This window comes from Eptatretus burgeri, chromosome 5 (genome assembly GCF_056783735.1).
Source record: "Eptatretus burgeri isolate ZD-2024b chromosome 5, Ebu_testis_v1, whole genome shotgun sequence".
Classification (NCBI taxonomy): domain Eukaryota; kingdom Metazoa; phylum Chordata; class Myxini; order Myxiniformes; family Myxinidae; genus Eptatretus; species Eptatretus burgeri.
This window is the reverse complement of record NC_140965.1, coordinates 81324835-81344455: the sequence shown is the minus strand read 5'-3', so window position 1 is coordinate 81344455 and position 19621 is coordinate 81324835.

Sequence of the window (19621 nt, the reverse complement as noted above, 5' to 3'; positions counted from 1 at the left end):
ACATACACAGAGTAAATTTTAGGATAACCGACCAAGATAATCGTATGATTTCTTTTAATGGGGAAGTTATATCCATCAGAATTCACCAACGTGAAGTTTTCCAAGAAATAAATACGATGGTTATTGTGAGGAAACACGAGTTGGGAAAATTTAAAATAATTACAGGGGAAGGGATGTTCCTTTCCCCATACTACAAGGGTGAAGGGATGTATCTTGGTAGAGGATACTATAAATCTAAGAGACAAAGGGGTGTTGGACATCAATTTAGAGGATGGGATAATTGATACTCTAATGGGTATTGGTTCAACTATTCTTAAATATAAAGACCTAATTGGTTCAACTGCTTCTGCTGTGGGAAATGTAGCAGGTGCTGTAAAGAGCATAAAAGATGCCCAAAAGGAATCTCATAAATTATAAGCAATTAAAGAAATTAAGAAAGGCAAAACTCAGTTGTCCCCCCAAGAACGACAGAAAATAATTAAAATACTTGGGTCAGGGTTTCAAAAGTTTTAACATCTTTTTTCCTTAATAAATACAAGTATGGAAGCAATTGATAGTATCTATGATTTGGATGATACTATTATCATCTCAAACTCCACTAAAAAAGAAGATTACTTCAAGGTAAATGCAATAACTGGAACAGACTGGAATGCAAATGGTACAAAAAGTTTTGAAATAAATGATCAACAAACCTATTTGAATCTATCCGAAAGTTTCTTGTTGTGTAAATTTAAATTCACGAAGGCTGGGAATGACACAAACGCTACACTCGTAAATTATTTCTTCTGGAAAATGTTTGATAGTGTTCGTTTGTACATTGGAACACAAGAAGTTGAAGCGGTTGATTATGTCTCTGCTGCATTTGAAATGATGAAATTTACACTCTGTACATTCAGTGATAGAATGGGAAAGGGGTCTGTCGAAAGTTTTATTCCTGATATGTCAACGGGAACAACCACGGACCCTGGATATACTCAAAGGAAAGGAGCGTATAATGATGATACAAAAGCAGTTAATAGTTTTACTGTGGCAGTTCCTCTTAAAGGTATATTTGGATTTTGTGATCATGATAAAGTTCTGTATGGTCTTAAAAGTAGATTTCAACTACAAAAGAATGATAATGAAAATAGATTACTTTTTGGAGTTGCTTGTGCTTTTGTTGATCAGAATAAATTTGTAATTGAAGAAATGAGTTGGTATATTAGTGAAGAAACTCCGAATCTTAAAACAGAAGAGATGTTGAACAGAAGACTTAACTCAAAGAAAGCACTCAGTGCATCATATCTCAAAAGAAGATGTCAACACGTTAAACTCAACCAAACCACTTACACATGGAATTTGGGTGTTCTGGAAGGAAAGCCACGATATCTGTGGATCATTTTTAAAAAGCCAGATGGTGATACTGCGACTGACAAGAATAATGCATTGAGTGATAATGCTAAGGTGAAACAACTTCGTGTTTCTCGAGATGGAACATTTTATCCACGAGATAGATTGGAAATTAATGAGGAAAAAAATGATTATGCTGAAGCATACAAGTCTTACCAAAAGGTGTGTGAAAGTAATGGAAATAAAGAACCTATTTTGGATATGACAGCATTTAAAAGTTTGTATACAATCTATGCGTTTGACCTGAGCGCTCAAAAGGAAACTATAAAGTATAATCTAGTGGATACTTCCCTATACATTGAAAGAGGAGAGAGTGAAGAAGTTGATGCATATTGTTTGCTTTTGGAAGAAACAGAATTGCAGATCAATACAGATAATGGTGTTATGATTAGTCTCACATAATTTTTTGTTCAATAAATGAGTGGCAAAGTACCAACTGGGGTATATGTTAATCAAATCAATCTTCATAAACTATCATCTTGTGTTCAAAATCAAAAGCCTTGTACGATTAATGTTAATACAATTCAGAGAAAAGGAGCAGTAAGAATTGATGTTTTGCTCACAAGAGAACAGGTTAAAATCTTAAATGATACTGGCTCACTTAAAATTAAAATGACAAAACCAATGTTGAAAAAATATTCAATAAGAGAGACGAGTGGAGGATTTGTCCTATTTCTAATTCCTTTATTTGCTGGTTTAAGTGCGGTTGGAACATTTACGGACGGTATTTCAACAGCGGTGAAAACTGCCAACGAAAGGAAGGCTCAACTCCAGGCTCAAAAAGAATTGGAAAGACATAACAAAGAGTTGGAGAAACAAATTAGTGGAAGTGGTGTCATTGTAGATTTTGCTGAAAAACTTGAAGGTCTGCCTGATAAAGCGAGATTGTTAGTTGGAGATATGCTTTCTTCTATCGCACAAGCAGGTGTAAAATTAACTGAAAGAGGTAATGGATTATATCTTTATAATAAATAAATGAGCATTGATGAGTGGTTTAAAGAATTTGGAAAGAATACAACATCAAATTTACAACTTGTCAAATATTTTAAGAAATTAAAAATTCATAATGTGGTTATTTGTATGAGAGATTAATTAACAAATGTGCCTAAACATACAAAGAATATTATTATGAACTTCGAAGATAATAATGGGAACGGTTCTCATTGGATTTGTATTTTTAATAGTGAAGACAAATATTATTTTGATAGTTTTGGTCTTCCACCACCTGTTGAAGTCATAAAATTCTTACAGAATGGTGTTTATCAAACATTTCAAGTCCAAGAATTAAATTCCAAGTGTTGTGGTCAATATGTCTATGTGTTATTTCAACTCAACAAAAATAAAAAAATTTATGACATTTTTAATCCAATATAAATGACTGATGTTGGTAAAGATGGTTCTATCTTTGCTGTATCCCAAGAACTGGATATTGATTTATCAAATTATTACACAAAGGCACAGGCTGAACGACATCAATATAATCTAACCAAAAATATTAATATGAAAAATGCTTATAAATTAAAAAATTATTCAAGCCCGACTGACGCGAATGACTTGGTGAGATTAAGTGATTTATCACAATATATATCCTTAAATAAAACGGCCGTGTATTCCAAAGAGACAGAAGTGTTGATTTTATCTCCAGGTCATACAGAATTCACAGTTCGAATTAAAAATAAATTTTTATTAGGAAGGGCGTATCGTTTGTATGAGAATAGAACAATGAGGGTATGATATGAATGATTTAGGGTATAATTGGTCATTTAAAATTGACCTAGAAGACCTGGAACAATTAAATCAGTCTCGTAAGGAAGAATATTATCCACTTGGTATGGAGAATGAGTTTTGTGGAGCCACGATTACTAAACAACAAATTAAGGAATTTAATAAGGGTAAATATAATAATGGTTTTGCCCTAGTTTATATTATGAAAACAGAAAAAAAACAGTATTATATATAATAAATAAGGAAATACAAAATGATTTAACTCTGGGAAGATGGGGAGGTGTTTCATGCCATAATATTATTCTAACATATATTTCTAATACATAAATGACAGCAAGGAGGCTTCAAGAAAATTATCATTTGTGTGTCCAAGCATAGTTTCAAGAAAAGGTTATTCGGTATTTTAATAAATATGTTCTACAACATAAGAATGAGGTATTTTCAATAAAAGATTGGCATTATGCTGATGTTGATAAACCGACAACTTTAGATTTAATTAGAATGTTAAATCATGAAAAAATTATAAAGTTAAGAAAAGGTAAGGCTCTTTTAGAAATTCAAAACAAATTTTATTGGTTTCCTGTTGTAAAAAAAATTATTTTGGATTCAGGAATAACAAGAAATAAAAAAAAAAATGACCGTTTTTACAGCCATTTTTCCCTGCTATGCAGGGGTTGGGCTTTTTCTTGAGGCAATGTTTTATGGCCGGATGCCCTTCCTGACGCCAACCCTGGTCGCCTCTTACGACACACAGGGATATGGTACACCTATTCTAACCGGGGCATACACCGGGACCAGTACACTGGTACTCATTTCACCGACTTCGGAAGGATGACAGGCTGAGTCAACCCCCTGGTGTTAATTCAGCAGCCAACGGGGCTTGAACTCAGGACCCTGGGATCCCAAGCCGCCACCCTAACCGCTAAGCCAACACCAGGCTCGATAACAAGAAATCCTGATGAATATATGTATGATATTTTATGGGGTGTAAGTGATTCAAGGAGAGTAAGGGATGAGGAAGGACTTGAAGAAGAGAGGGAAGAGGAGGAAAAGGAGAAGAGAGAGAAGGAGGAGAGAAAGAGGAAAGGGAGAAGAAGGAGAAGGAAGAGAGAGAAGGAGAGAGAGAAGAGAGAAGGAGGAAAGAGGGGAGAGGGAGGAAAGAGCGAGAATGAATAAATATCAAAATATGGAAACCAGTGAGATTAAATAAAGATTGGGGGTATTACAGAAAATAACAACCCACCGAGGAGGAAAAGGAAGAATTGACAAGTCTATTTGCAATACTTTCGACAAGACTATTGACATCGACAAAATATTCATTTTGATTCAAGTTTTTCATTTTTTTCTTAAATAAATGGAGGAGAGAGTGAAGGCATTTCTAAGGATTCTATGTTTTAAAAATTAATATTCAAATGTGCATGTTGGAAACTAAAAAGGTTTTTGCACTCTGCAGGAATTTTTCTCATAAATAAATGAGTTATTGTCTCAAATGTAAAAAGAAAACTAATACTAAAAATATATCATATATTAAAAGTAAAAATAACAGGGTTATACAAAAAGGTATATGTTCGGTGTGTGGTTCAAAAAAAAATTAATTCATCTCCAAACACAAACTCGGAGATGTACAAAAGTTTTTATCAGGAAGTAAATTTACAACTACTGGAATACCAGGGGAATTCCATCAACCAGGGTATTCTTTCTGTGGTCCAGGCACAAACTTGGATAAAAGATTAGATGAGGCAGACAATCCTAAATCATGGAGTGAACCCATCAATAGAGTTGATGAAGTGTGCATGAGACACGATATTGATTCTGGGAATACCACAACTTTGGAAGAAAAGCATGAAGCCGAGAGAGAAATGTTGTATAATTTGTCTCTGATACAATATCCAACCTTGAGAGAAAAAGTTGATCGGTTCATCGTGAAGAAGATGATCAGTGCTAAATTGAAACTTGGACTTGGAAATTCAAAAAACTTATAGGCTCTAATGATGTCATTAAGACTGAAGAGCAATTAGCTGATGAATTACATAAACTAATATTCACAAAGTTTCGTAGAAGGAAGGTTTATTCCAAGGAAGTTGATTATATCTGGTCCGCTGATTTGATTGAACTCAATGATAAGGGGTACAAGTATGCTTTAACCGTTATTGATTTGAGGAGTCTATACGCATGGGTTGTCCCTTTAAAAAACAAAACAGGTAATACTCTTATGTTAGCCTTTCAGATATTTAATAAAAGTAAGAGAAAACCTAAAAAATTGTGGACAGATGAGGGTAGAGTTTTAGAACAAGACATTTAATGTACCTTTAATGAAGGGAAGGCCGTTGTTGTTGAACGTTTTAATTGTACCTTAAAAGAGAGATTATATAAAAAAATTCACACAACTCGGTTCACAACAATGGTCATTTTTTATTCAGGATATTGTGGATAAGTATAATGACACGATTCACACGTCAACGAATATGAAACCATCAGAAACATTTACCAAATTAAAATATGAAAAAGAGATTAATATCAGAAAACCTAAGTTCAAAGTTGGTGATATCATAAGAATATATCGGTGGAAATCTCATTTTGAAAAAGGTTATATTAAACGATGGACAAACAAACTTTTAAAAATTGTTTATGTAATAGATACGGTTCCTTGGACTTATAAGATATATGATTTAGAAGGGGAAGAAATTTTAGGTTCATTTTATTCACAGGAATTACAAAAGACAAAACTGAGCAGATAATACCCATGGGAGCAATGGGTTGGTCCTTCTCTCCCTCCTACGATACACCGTTGTGAACACTCGAGGGCCAAGTCCGAGGTGTATAACAGTATATAACGTGTATGAAGGGGGACGTTCTTAGAGCTGTGAACCCCAAACACAGAATCCTTAACTGAATAGTCAAGGCTTTACGTGTGTGTGTGTGTGTGTGTGTGTGTGTGTGTGTGTGTGTGTGTGTGTGTCTCAACCCTCACATTCAAAATCTTAACCCCAACCCTCACATTCAAAATCTCAACCCCAACACAATGTCTTTTTCAAAATGAGATTTCCACCTATATATTTTTTTATGTTTTTTTTCTCTTCTTCCAATTCTGTCTTTTAAGGCTTTCAGGTTTGATGATTTAGAAAGGGGGAGTTAGCCTGCACTTTCTTCCCAGAACTAACAATATATATTTTTTTGTTTTTTTTTGCTCTTCTTCCAATTCTGTCTTTTAAGGCTTTCAGGTTTGATGACGTAGAAAGGGGAAGTAAGAACTTTCTTGATAGGTTTAGATCTCAAAGAGTGGTAGCATTTCAAGTCTCCAAAATAAACCCAACTTTCCAAGTCTCCAAGGTATAATCACATTCCTGTTGAGTTTCCAAGATACGTATCACATTGTGAGTTGTCAAGTCAGAACCCACATTTCAAGTCTCCAAAAATATAACCATCTATCCAAGACTCCAAGGAAGAATCACAATTTCTAGAAATATTGTGGGTTTCGGTGATAGATCTCACATAGTATAACTGTGGATCATCAAGGAAATCTCCATTTTTCCAATTTTGATGGGTTTCAGTGATAGATCTCACATAGTATAACTGTGGATCATCAAGGAAATCTCCATTTTTCCAATTTTGATGGGTTTCAGTGATAGATCTCACATAGTATAACTGTGGATCATCAAGGAAATCTCCATTTTTCAAAATGTCTGAAATTTGTGAGTCTCCAAGGTAAAACTTGTATTCTGGCTCAACAAGGTATAACTTGTTCAGGGGGTATTGTCTTGATAACTCACAATGAGTACTATTGTTGCAAAACTCTTTTTCAGGACTTTGCTGGTCTCCAAGGTATAACTCTTTGGTTGGGTCATTAAGGATGAATTCGTTCTGTGGGTCTTGGTCGCTCATAAGGTCTTCAACCAAGCCAACAATTTCGTTCCAAGTTGTAGCAAAAGCAGTATTTTCATTTCGTAGTTCAGATACAATTTCCTGTGAGAGAAAATAATAATGTATTAATTAAGTGATTTAATTATTAAATGAGTATGCTTCAATCAAACTTTGAAAATAGGAAAAATAAAATCTTACCTCAACAGATGAGAGGTTTGAATCCAGTTCATCAACTTGAAGGTTTAGTTCCATACAAGTAGTCGATCTCCAAGGAACCCCAAAGTCATCCCATTTAAGGCCTCGCTCGTTCTGTGGGTCTTGGTCGCTCACAAGGTCTTCAACCAAGCCAACAATTTCACCCCAAGTTGTAGCAAAAATCGGTATTTTCAGATACAATTTCCTGTGAGAGAAAATAATAATGTATTAATTAAGTTATTTAATTATTAAATGAGTCTATGGTTAAATCGAACTGAAAATAGGAAAATAAAATCTTACCTCAATGGATAAGAGGTTTGAATCGAGTTCATCAACTTGAAGGTTTAGTTCCATACAAGTCGTCGATCTCCAGGCAAGCACACAGCACACCATTGCCAGCAAAAAAATGTTCAAAATGCAGCCTGGGCTTGAGGCTTTAATAGGGAAAGACTGGTGGGTGTGGTTTCCTTTGGAAATTCCCTGGGCAAGCCCAGGCAAATTTTTCAAAAGCATAACATTCTAGAATTTTCTGGTGATTTCTTTGTGAGTCAGAGATGAACTGGAAATGATGTAAGAGTAGGTGGGGCTTAGCAAAAGTGGGCGGGGCTTAGGAAAAGTCGGAATGGTTTATGAAATACCTCATGAAAAGTGGGTGGGGCTTTGGAAAAGTGGGCGGGCTTATGAAAAGTGGGCGTGGCTTAACAAAAAATAACCTGTGGCTCAGGAGGTGGTCAAACAAGAGCATTAAGAGAAGTTTATCATTTCGTAATGGCACAAAAGGGTGTCTTAAAAAATATAAAGATTCAAATGTTTTGTTTTTAAATATTTTAGATGGGGATTATTGTGCAAAGAAAATTAAACTATTGAAGAAATTTGAGAATGAACAAATCTTTATAGGTTCAATGAATTTGACCAATCCATAGCGCTGTGCGCGGATCTTAGTGACTTTTGGACATGGTATTTCTCTGAGGAACCTGATGTTGTGGGTATCTCTTCTGCGTAAGTCACAGATTGTGGCTGAATTCTTGACTTCAGTCTGTCTATTTTTTGTGCGTGAGTGAAGTCACTATAGCAGAATTTGTGCCATTGAATCTTTAAGACGTGCTCCGGTACAGAATATTTTCTGATTCTTGAGAATGAGTTAACATATTTAGCGTCATTATATTTCTCTCTTTCTTTGCAACATTCAGCTACAGTTTTCACACCAACGATTGTAGTCTTTCGAAGTGGCGTTGACTTGCTAGTTTTTGAACTGTCCTGGCAAATAAAGCATTTATTCCAGTCTACATGCTCTTCTTCTTCTCGATCCCTTGAACCCCCTGTGAGAAATCTTGCGGCTTTCATTTTTCAGTTAGTCCTGGGTAACAGAAAAACACACAGTTATGTAGTTTCGGTTCATTTTATAGCAAAGTTGTAAAATTCATTGATTGTGGTTTGTATAATCAGACATTCTAATTCGAGCCTGAACATTTCTTTAAAAATAATATAGTGAAAAACAAGTCATACTATTTTTAGAAAATGGATGGAGCAATGTTTTTTTTCTATACTCCCATCAGCTCAGGCATGCTCAAAAACATGGAAATCGACCCTAATTTTGTAATTTCATGTCAATTTGCGGCTGAAATATGACGAAAAGTGTATTTAATGGCGACCATTTTGTAAACTGTCATGGCGGCCATACTATCCATATCCAGAGTTGGCAACAAGTTGATTCACGTTTCTGTGTGTCTGGACAGTCAATTTACACCTGTTGCACTATTCTAACACGGAATCGGCAGGGTCGTACACTATTCTGCATTGGGCCTCCTGACTATGAGTGAGCTAAACAATATGCATTGGTTATTTGAAAAAGAGTGTCCCAAGGCTTATATGTTTCAGATATTTCTTTCTAATCACATTACTACTTTACTACTTGAACAAATCTTTATCTTATTGCATTGGTTATTTGAAAAAAGTGTCCCGAGGTTAAAAGGGGAGATAAATAAATATACCTTGGGATAAAAAGGGGGTTTACTTTTTTGGGGAAAAAAAAAATGAATCGCTGAAAATCCCCCATTCATTTACATGGGGAAAAGTGAGCCAGAATCAGTATATTCACCCGACTTGTATGTTATAATGTATTATTGTTGTCTGTCTCACATCACGATAACAGTGTTATTGATTTTGTCTGAAGTTGCTAAGAAAAATCGTCATAACTTAATTTTCAGGTATGATATTGTTACGGATTTGGAAATCGCTCGCACTCAACATACAGGTTCCTACAGCTCAGTTATGTCGATTAGTGCATGTTCCATAGATAGCTCACCTTCCATCGTTTAATGGGCAGAAATCAATTAGATGCGCTGTGATTTAATTTAATAGTTAGGGAGCGATCACAACACAAAGGAAGCCGACCCTCCCGCTCTTCTGGGAAGAGGAAGAAGAGCCCTCCCGTCCCGTGATTCATGACGTAAACAACTCCCTCCCACCCGAGGTTGAGCGGGGGATGGAGCACGAGGGCATGAGTCACGCCGGGAGTGGGGGAGGGGCCGATAGGAATAAAAAAGGGACACTCTGCTTGGCTCGGGTCGGTTCGGGCTTGGCTTGTAGTAGGCCTTCGGGTTCTGCTTGGCTCGTGTTAGGGAGAAGGCTTTTTGGTTCTGCTTGGTAGTTTGCTTTTTGTGCTTGGTTCATCGAAAGAGAGTTGAGCTGGTTGCTCGGCTCGAGCTTGTTGGTTGTTCATCGAGAGAGGAGCGCCAGTTGCGAGAGTCGCGCGTGTTTTGCGCTCTAGTTTGTCGTCCGGTCTGGCTGGCTCTTCTTGGTTCGTGGAGCTCTTTGTTCTCCGCTTGATTCCAGCTTGGTGCGACTCCTTGGCCTCATGTTGGAGGTGGTTTTTCGGGGAAGCGACGCACCGACGGGAAGGATCGGCACCTCGTCTGACCAGCACGTGTTCAGAAGCGCGAGAGGATTCGCTGGAGCTCGGGAAGGATCTCGGCTCACGGCGATTGGATCCAGCTCGCTCTAGCTGGAGCCCGGGTCCGAGCAGCTTGAAGACCACACGAGGTGGAGAGGTTCGAGATAGGTTCTGGGTTTCAGCTCATCTGTCCCTCTGAGTTGAAGTCCTTATTAAAGGAATCAGCCACCATTTCTTGGGTGTGTGTGCATACGTGTGTTTGTGGGCCCGTCTAACAAGTAGGAAACTGTTAAGTGCCTGTGTTGTATTTGCTTTACATTTCATAATAGAACTGGGCTGTAGGTTTTTGCTCGTGTCTTTTTTCCCCATACCCCCATTCATTGCATGCCTGTGTATGGAAATAAATGTCCCCATTGTTTAATGTCACCTGCTCGTTGCGTCCCTTCCTCACATTGACTGCCATGGAGCGTTCGGAATGTTAGCTGGCTGTTTACAAGCCGATAAAACGTACATCTGGTCCGATGGGGCTTGGCGATATATAACCGCTCGGCAATCGCATACGGAACGAGCTGCTTAAGCGGCTCGTTTTCGTGCAGGTCCCGTTGAGGTATAAACTCCCGGCATTTCTGTCCGCGAATAGTTAGGTATATCGGCAATTCGGCGATTGCCCCTGTAGCGCGTGGACAGAAGAGTTGGCTGGTTTATGGTGTGTTAAAAACACCCGTAGCTGGGTTTCGGCGTTGATCCGGAAGCTACGACTGGATTGCTAGTTTGGTGGGGGCGCGCGGCCGCAATTGGGATAAGGCGGTCGTCGGCACGCCTAACGGGCGAAAATCCACAACAATATATTTACCCGCTGCCATGTAAATTTTTACCTCCAGGGGGTAAATTTACCCTTGGTTTTGAATCACTGCTTGATTAGATGAATAACATCTAATTTCACTTCTGAGGTAACATGTTAACAATGCCTCTTACCCAATCTAGAGTACAGTACATATATTTTTGTGATGCAAAGTATAGTATGCCTGGTGTTGGCCTAATGGTGAGGCTGGCTGGCTTGGGATCCTAAGGTCCTGAGTTCAAATCCTGCTCAGCTGTTGAATTAATACCAGGTGGGTTTGACTCAGCCTGTCATCCTTCTGAGGTCAGCAAAATGAGTACCAGCTTGCTGGGATGATTGAGCCATTCCAGTATCATGCGTCACAGTGACGACCCATCCAGGATTCTGCCCAATCGCCCAGGAGACTGCTTCGGCAGCACTGACACTCGCTAGAGAGTATGGTCCCGATGGATGGAAAGTGGAGTACTTCTTTCGGCGATTTTGCGATCTCCCAATTTAGTGTTGACGATGTATTCTGGTGTCTTTATTAGTCTTGCAAGTTCTGAAAACGCTTGAGAATAAAAGATATGGCCTTTTAAAACGACATAAATGAGAGTTGCAACGATGAATGTCCATCCATTGGGACCATACTTTGTGCAGATCGTTGGTGCTGCCAAAGCAGTCTCCTGGGCTATTGGGCACAATCCTGGATGGGTCGCCACTCCGACACAGTATACCAACAAGCTGGCACTCATTTTGCCATCCTCAGAAGGATGACAGGCAGAGTCAGCCCCACGTGGTATTGTTGCGGAAATGGGCCCTTAGTGGGTTATTAAATATAGGATTAGCCCAGATCCCCCCCCCCCTTAAATGCATGTTTCGCCAGGTTGTTTGGTAATCGGACATTACATGTGTGTCGGAAGGTGTAGCAGGCGGTCCATTGTTCATACAGTGGTAGTGTACCAAGAGGCGCCTTCTTTTCCCTTCCCCCCTCCTAACCAGCCCCCACCCAGCGCCCTGACAGTCAGTCAACAAGACGTGCCAGCAACCCATTGGCAAAGAGCTGCTGCAAACTCGAACAATGGATCAATCACGTGTCCCCGGAGGTGGTCCGAAAAGCCCGCCCCGAAAGACAAGAGGAACTGCTTTTTCCTGTCTGCGATCTGCTTTATGAGGAGTGACTTGACCAGCTGTTCCTCCTTGGCCATGGATCCAGCATGCAGGTCCTCCCCAGGTTCATCCTGAATCCAACCACAAAACCTGACTGTCCTTACTCCCTGTACAGCTCGACCACGTCTTTTTATCCCATCGATCCACCTGCAGAGTCCAACACCCAGATTTGGCCTCATCTTGTGTACAGGCCAAGCCTGGATTTGCATACTGGACCTTGTGAAGAACCAGCTGGAACACACCATAGATCTTTCGCTCTTGTGCCGTCGACCTTACCGGGGCTGGACGCACCAAGGCTGCGTGCGTGAGCGTTGTCGATAGGAGTACGTTCCCGCCATCTTGCCACACTGCATGCTCGGTCTGGGCGCTCGAATCCGTTGACATCGGCTTGTCACGAGCCGCATTCGTGCCTTCGACACTTTTCCTCTCGTCCATGAGGCACCACCAAGTACTCCGTGTCTTGTATGCATGTTGTCCAGGCCTAAGGCTTATTTTGCTCGGGTCCCTGCGAAACCCGTATCCGTAGCTCCCTAGGTAAGAGTGAGTTGAAGATGAATGATAACATTATCATGAATGTTTTGCTTGTGTCGTGTTCCCCGATGTTTCCCCAATAAATCTGGCTGATTCATACGAAATTTGCCGCCTTGAATTTATCCGTGTCATGCTGAAGAATAAGCGCTCGATTTGTATTTAAAACCAAACTGGCTACGGATTGCGGCAGACTTCGCTCGGTCTCTGATCAAACCCAGTCTGTAGCAGGGATGTATATCCCCAACTGGCAAGGCACATTGCATAACCCATAATGCAACATTAATTCTCATGTTAGAGTGTGATAAGATGAACTATCATGCTCGAAGAGGGCCCTCCACTTCTCTGTCCATCCACCTCCAAAGCCCAATTCTTTTTCACAGTTAAAAGCATCGATAACCTGTCCCTCGTCATTTCGCTCCAAAAATGCTCTTTGAGAATCCATTGAATTTGAAGTCATGTGATACGTTTACACCTGCCACGGGAAAAGTCGCTAGTAGGGTAAATAAACTGATTCTGGCTGGCTTTTCCCCATGTAAGTGAATGGGGGATTTTCAGCGATTCATTTTTTTTTTCCCCTAAAAAGTAAACCCCCTTTTTATCCCAAGGTATATTTATTTGTCTCCCCTTTTAACCTAGGGACACTCTATTCAAATAACCAATGCAGTAAGATAAAGATTTGTTCAAGTAGTAAAGTGGTAATGTGATTTGTTAAAGGTGATTCTGAAGAAATATCTGAAACATGCAAGCCGAGGGACACTCTTTTTTCAAATAACCAATGCATATTGTTTCGCTCACTCATTGAACCTATAAAGATTTGTTCATTCTCAAATTCCTTCAATAGTTTAACTTTCTTTGCACAATAATCCCCATCTAAAATATTTAAAAATAAAACATTTGAATCTTTATATTTTTCAAGATACCCCTTTTGTGTCATTATGAAATGATATGCTTCTCTTAATGATCTCATCTGACCACTTCCTGAGTTGCATATCATTTTTTTGCATAAACCACGCCATAAACAAGTTTTGTTTCAAATGTTTTCAGTTCGTGCCGTGAAAATGAGGAAGTGTTTTGCGACACAATCATGCCGTGAAAATGAGGAAGTGTTTTGGGACAGTCATGCTGTGAAAAAATAGGAAGTATTCTGTGAGAGACAAGGCCTCGTGTTTATATTTTAAATCAGAACACTAACAGGCTTTTAAATGCAAGTTTAATCAAAATCATTTGAAGCATTTTAATTTTGTTTTTAAAATCAGTCATACTACTTGAGAATGTATCGCCCACGTATTTCCCAAGCTGTCTCGCCCGAAGCGTCATTTCTTGTGGCCACACCCGATGATTAGGCAATTTCCTCATCGTTGCTTTATAAGTGATTCGCCAGACAAAGTTTCTGCCAGACAGGATTTTCATTTTTACCACCTTGTTCCAATGGTTTTCAACTGAGACATGAACTCTTTCTTCTGACGAAGAAAACAGCTCACCACAAAGTTGGTAAGTTTGTGTATGGCTTCCTCTTTGAACGATGAAGCAATTGATTATAAATTAAATCGTGATAATGCTAAAATATATATATTTTTTTCCTGGCAGGTCCTTGGAAGAAGAGCAGTTTACATATTACGACGAGGTGCATGAAATTAATGCTCTTATTGAAGAGGTCAATCATCTTATAAGAGAATTGAAAAACATTTTTAATGACGGGCACGAAGTCTTATCACGGCCTCTGATCTTTTTGCCATCTTGTACTAATGGTTTACAAATGAGACATGGACTCTCCTTCTTCTGACGAAGAAAACAGCTCACCACAAAGTTGGTAAGTTTGTGTATGGGTTCCTCTTCGAACGATGAAGCAATTGATTATAAATTAAATCGTGATAATGCTAAAATATATATTTTTTTCCTGGCAAGTCCTTGGAAGAAGAGCAGTTTACATATCACGACGAGGTGCATGAAATTAATGCTCTTTTTGAAGAGGTCAATCATCTTATAAGAGAATTGAAAAACATTTTTAATGACTGGCACGAAGTCTTATCACGGCCTCTGATCTTTTTGCCATCTTGTACTAATGGTTTACAAATGAGACATGGACTCTCCTTCTTCTGACGAAGAAAACAGCTCACCACAAAGTTGGTAAGTTTGTGTATGGGTTCCTCTTTGAACGATGAAGCAATTGATTATAAATTAAAGTGAGATAATGCTAAAATATATATTTTTTTTTCCTGGCAAGTCCTTGGAAGAAGAGCAGTTTACATATGATGAGGTGCATGAAATTAATGCTCTTATTGAAGAGGTCATTCATCTTTGAAGAGAACTGAAAAACATTTTTAATGACTGGCACAGTCTTATCACAGCCTCTGATCTCGAGTGAATTCAACCAACGGTGATTGTGTGTGTGTGTGTGTGTGTGTGTGTGTGTGTGTGTGTGTGTGTGTGTGTGTGTGTGTGTGTGTGTGTGTGTGTGTGTGTGTGTGTGTGTGTGTGTGTGTCTTTGTCCCTGTCTGTTTGTCTCTATCTCTCCCAGTCTGTCTCTCCATCTATACCCTTGACTCATTATTATCTTGCCAAAACGAAGTTTTTGCCTTTGAGGATATCCAGGGTCTGTGGTTGTTCCCGTTGACAAATCAGGAAGAAAACCTTCGACAGCCCCCTTTCCCATTCTATCACTGAATGTATATAGTGTAAATTTCATCATTTCAGATACAGCAGAGACAAAATCCACCGCTTCAACTTCTTGTGTTCCAATGTACAAACGAACACTATCAAACATTTTCCAGAAGAAATAATTTACGAGTGTCGCGTTTGTGTTATTCCCAGCCTTTGTGAATTTAAATTTACACAACAAGAAACTTTCAGATAGATTCAAATACGTTTGTTGATTATTTATTTCAAAACTTTTTGTACCATTTGCATTCCAGTCTGTTCCAGTTATTGCATTTACCCGAAGTAATCCTCTTTTTTTCGTGGAGTTTGAGATAACAATGGTATCATCCAAATCATAGATACTATCAATTGCTTCCATACTTCTATTTATTTAGGAAAAAAAAGATGGAAAAACTTTTGAAACCCTAACCCAAGTATTTGAATTATTTTATGTCGTTCTTGGGGAGACAACTGAGTTTTACCTTTTTTAATTTCTTTAATTGCTTGTAATTTGAGATTCCTTTTGGGCATCTTTTATGCTCTTCACAGCACCTGCTACATTTCCCACAGCAGAAGCAGTTGAACCAGTTAGGTCTTTATGTTTAAGAATAGTTGAACCGATACCCATTAGAGTATCAATTATGGCATCTCCTCGAAATTGATGTCCGACACCCCCTTTGTCTCTTAGGTTTATAGTATCCTCTACCAAGATACATACCTTCACCCTTGTAGTATGGGGAAAGGAATATCCCATCCCCTGTAATTATTTTATATTTTTCCAACTCGTGTTTCCTCACAATAACCATCGTATTTATTTTTGGAAAACTTCACGTCGGTGAATTCTGATGGATATAACTTCCCCATTAAAAGAAATCATACGATTATCTTGGTCGGTTATCCTAACATTTACTCTGTGTATGTTTTTTCCTGACACAGGGAGATAAACCAAATTTTTGGGTTCCATATTAAATTTATAACCAATTGGGGTTGAGTATGCACTGAATGAAAATATTGTATTTGTTTTTATTCAATCATTATAAGCACCATCGATCAAATCACAGTGAATTCATACCGAATATATTCCCGAGCATATTTGAATGACATTATCACTGTAAAACGTCCCATTAGTTTCAATCTTTTTTGAGGAGAAACCCAATAACTCTCTAAATGAATTATCAATTGTGAAATCAACCTTGTAGTTATTTTTAAGTTTAATCGTTGATTTTGAAGTATGTTTGTGAATGTCTCTAACAATATTTTTGGTTCATCACCCTGTTCTTTCATAAGACGAGCAATTTCGGAAGATATTTGAGAAATCTAATATGCTCCGGGTGAGACTGTTGTCATTTTGTATCCACTTCCTGGATTACAACTAAACTTGTCATTTTTATCAATTATATTAAATAAGGTATTATAAGTTTCCATGGACAATAAATATGCCTCATTCTTTTGTTGGGTCAAGTTGTAGTGGGTATGGGAATGAAGATGTGTGGTCACTTGTTGTGAAATTAAAACTCAGGATTGATGATGAGATAAACTATTGAACTGGGTGATGATGAGATAAACTATTGAACTGGGCGATGATGAGGTAAACTATTGAACTGTGCGGTGATGATATAAACTATTGAACTGGGTGATGATGAGATAAACTATTGAACTGGACGATGATGAGTTAAACTATTGAACTGGTCGAAGATGAGATAAACTATTGAACTGGGCGATGATGAGATAAACTCTTCAACTGCTCATCTTATTTAATGAGATAAAATATCTTTATATTGAGATTTATTAATTATTTTCATGCTCATCAACTGGTCTAAAATGGCTGATGCTTCATTAAAACAATTGTTATTTCCAGCTTTCTTACTACCTAACAACAATAACAGTCTTAACTAATTGCGATGGGTCATTTGGAAGAAAACAAATACCTGAACCAAGGATACTTAAAGCCTGAATAATGTGTTCTCCTTCTCATTTTTCCTACTTTTACCAGAAATATTAACCCTATAATTAAGATTGTTCAGCAGATCAATATATACTCTATCATCATTATTTTTCATATCCAATGGTTAATCAATATACTTTGATTCATCCCTCACAGTTGAACCTTGTCTTCCATCTTGTGTGAGAAGAAACATTAATCTCGGAGTTAGTTTAACAGGGGGTTGAGCAGAACCCAAGAACTTTAATTCATCATTAAATATCAATACCTTTTCTTGAACAAGATGAAATATTGCTGGTTGTTCTGTTGGAATGAGTCCTGCTTTGGTTTTTTAATCCGCTGAATATTCATTGTTTTGAAGAGCATTCACAATATAATCAGGGGGTCGATTAATCTGTTCCAGTGGTTGAAATAAACCTTCATCATATTCTAATTCTGCTAAATGCTCTAATTCTTCCTCAGTCATTTGATCAAAATGTTTTAACATTTGAAGTTTTTTTTAGGAGTATATTCTACTGTGGGAACTGTGGAAACATCTTTAATTTTTTCTTGGGAAGTTTTTAAAAGTGGTTTAAAATATTTATCTTGTTTCCTTTCAAATGCTTCTTCACCTGTTGGTTTCTGTCTGTGTTTCTTCTTTATGTCTTCCTGTTGTTTTACAACTTTTGAAACCAACTCTTGATGTTCCTTAAATCTTCTTGCTCTTTCTTTCGCATCCATTTATTTATTGGAAAATATCATTTAATATCTCATCTTGTTTCACAACAATATATTTATATTTTTCAGTCGTGTGCTTCATGTAATCCCCAAATTCCTTTTTACTGCATAATGTAGAACAATTGTCTCTCCAAAAATTGTTTATATCTATTGAATTTAACTTGAATAAAATAAAAGTATTAGCATTGTTTCTGATGGAACGACGAGGAAGTTAGAAGTATCATTGACTAAGATAAATACAATTCCAAGACGAATGTCTCCCTCTTGTGTAGTCGCTGTCCATTACAGTCTGGTTTCTCTCATTAACACAATCATCAAAGATAATGACGTTCTTTTTAGATTTATCCAAATCTTGGGGAGACGGAATATCATCCGTATTATCACAAAGAATACAAGTTATCGGTTTTGATTTCTTTTTACATTTCTGTGTATCACAAAATAGTTGAATTATATCTTCAATGTTATAATCATTTAGGTTTTTTTGAAGTTAAAATAAACCGATTATATTTTCTTTTTGAAGACCAGCATTAAAACCTTGTGAGAGTAGTTGATACTCTGGTTGAAATACTCAACTTTGTGAAAATTATTAAATTATCATAATCTAAAAAGTTGGGAGTCAGGAGCATCTTCAAAAGTAAGCAGGTTTTTCCACATCCGCGTGAACCAACTATGAGAAATCTTAATGAATTTGGAAGATTTTTATGATTGTTAAATTTTATCATATTTTCCCAAATGGGTAAAAAAATCATTCATTTGTATATTTGGAAAACAAGTTATTTAATTTATTGTTGGCTTTTTTAGAAACTATATTTTATCCTAAGTTCAGGTTTAATTTCAAGATAATACATTATTTTTTTATGTGATATCTTGTGTTGATATTTCCCTGAAAATCACATCCATGAATCATATATAACAACAATCCTTTGAACATTTCTTGAATACGTTCAGTTTCTTCCCTTGTAAGAAAAGTTGTTTACCCTCATCACCCTCATCCTTTACATTCATTTCTCTAATCAATCTTGTAAAGTCATTTATTTTTGGTGTAAATCTAAAAGAATTATTATCCTTTTTAATTTTTTTATTATCATTAATTAGAAGAGATTCACAAAATATACATTGTTTCTCGGCTTTTGACTCTGTTTAATCCCAGTCTTTCACACGCAGGACAATTCTCAAATTTGTCAAATGGAGAATGAGGGTTTTTCTATCATAGTTATAAAGTAAAACTTTACTTTAACTGAAATTCATCTTCGAATATCATCTTCGATACTTTCAGAATCATCTATAAAACTACTTTCATAACTATCATTTGAACCCAAACTCTCGGTATCATAACTATCATTTGAATGCAAACTCTCGGTTTCATAATCACTCTCATAATCTTCAAAATCTTCAGTTGAATAAAAAGCCTGGTGTTGGCACAGTGGTTAGGGCAGCGGCTTGGGATCCAAAAGGTCCTGAGTTCAATACCCGTTGGGCCACTGAATTAATACACCAGGGGGTTGACTCAGCCTGTCATCCTTCCGAGGTCGGCGAAATGAGTACCAGTATACTGGGCCGGTGTATACCCCAGTTAAAATAGGTGTACCGTATCCCTGTGTCGTAAGAGGCGACCAGGGTTGCGTCAGGAAGGGCATCCGGCGTAAAACATGTGCCAAATCACTATGTGGATCATACGGATGATCCGCTGTGGCGACCCCTAACGGGAGCAGCCGAAAGAAGAAGATTTAATTAGTAGAAA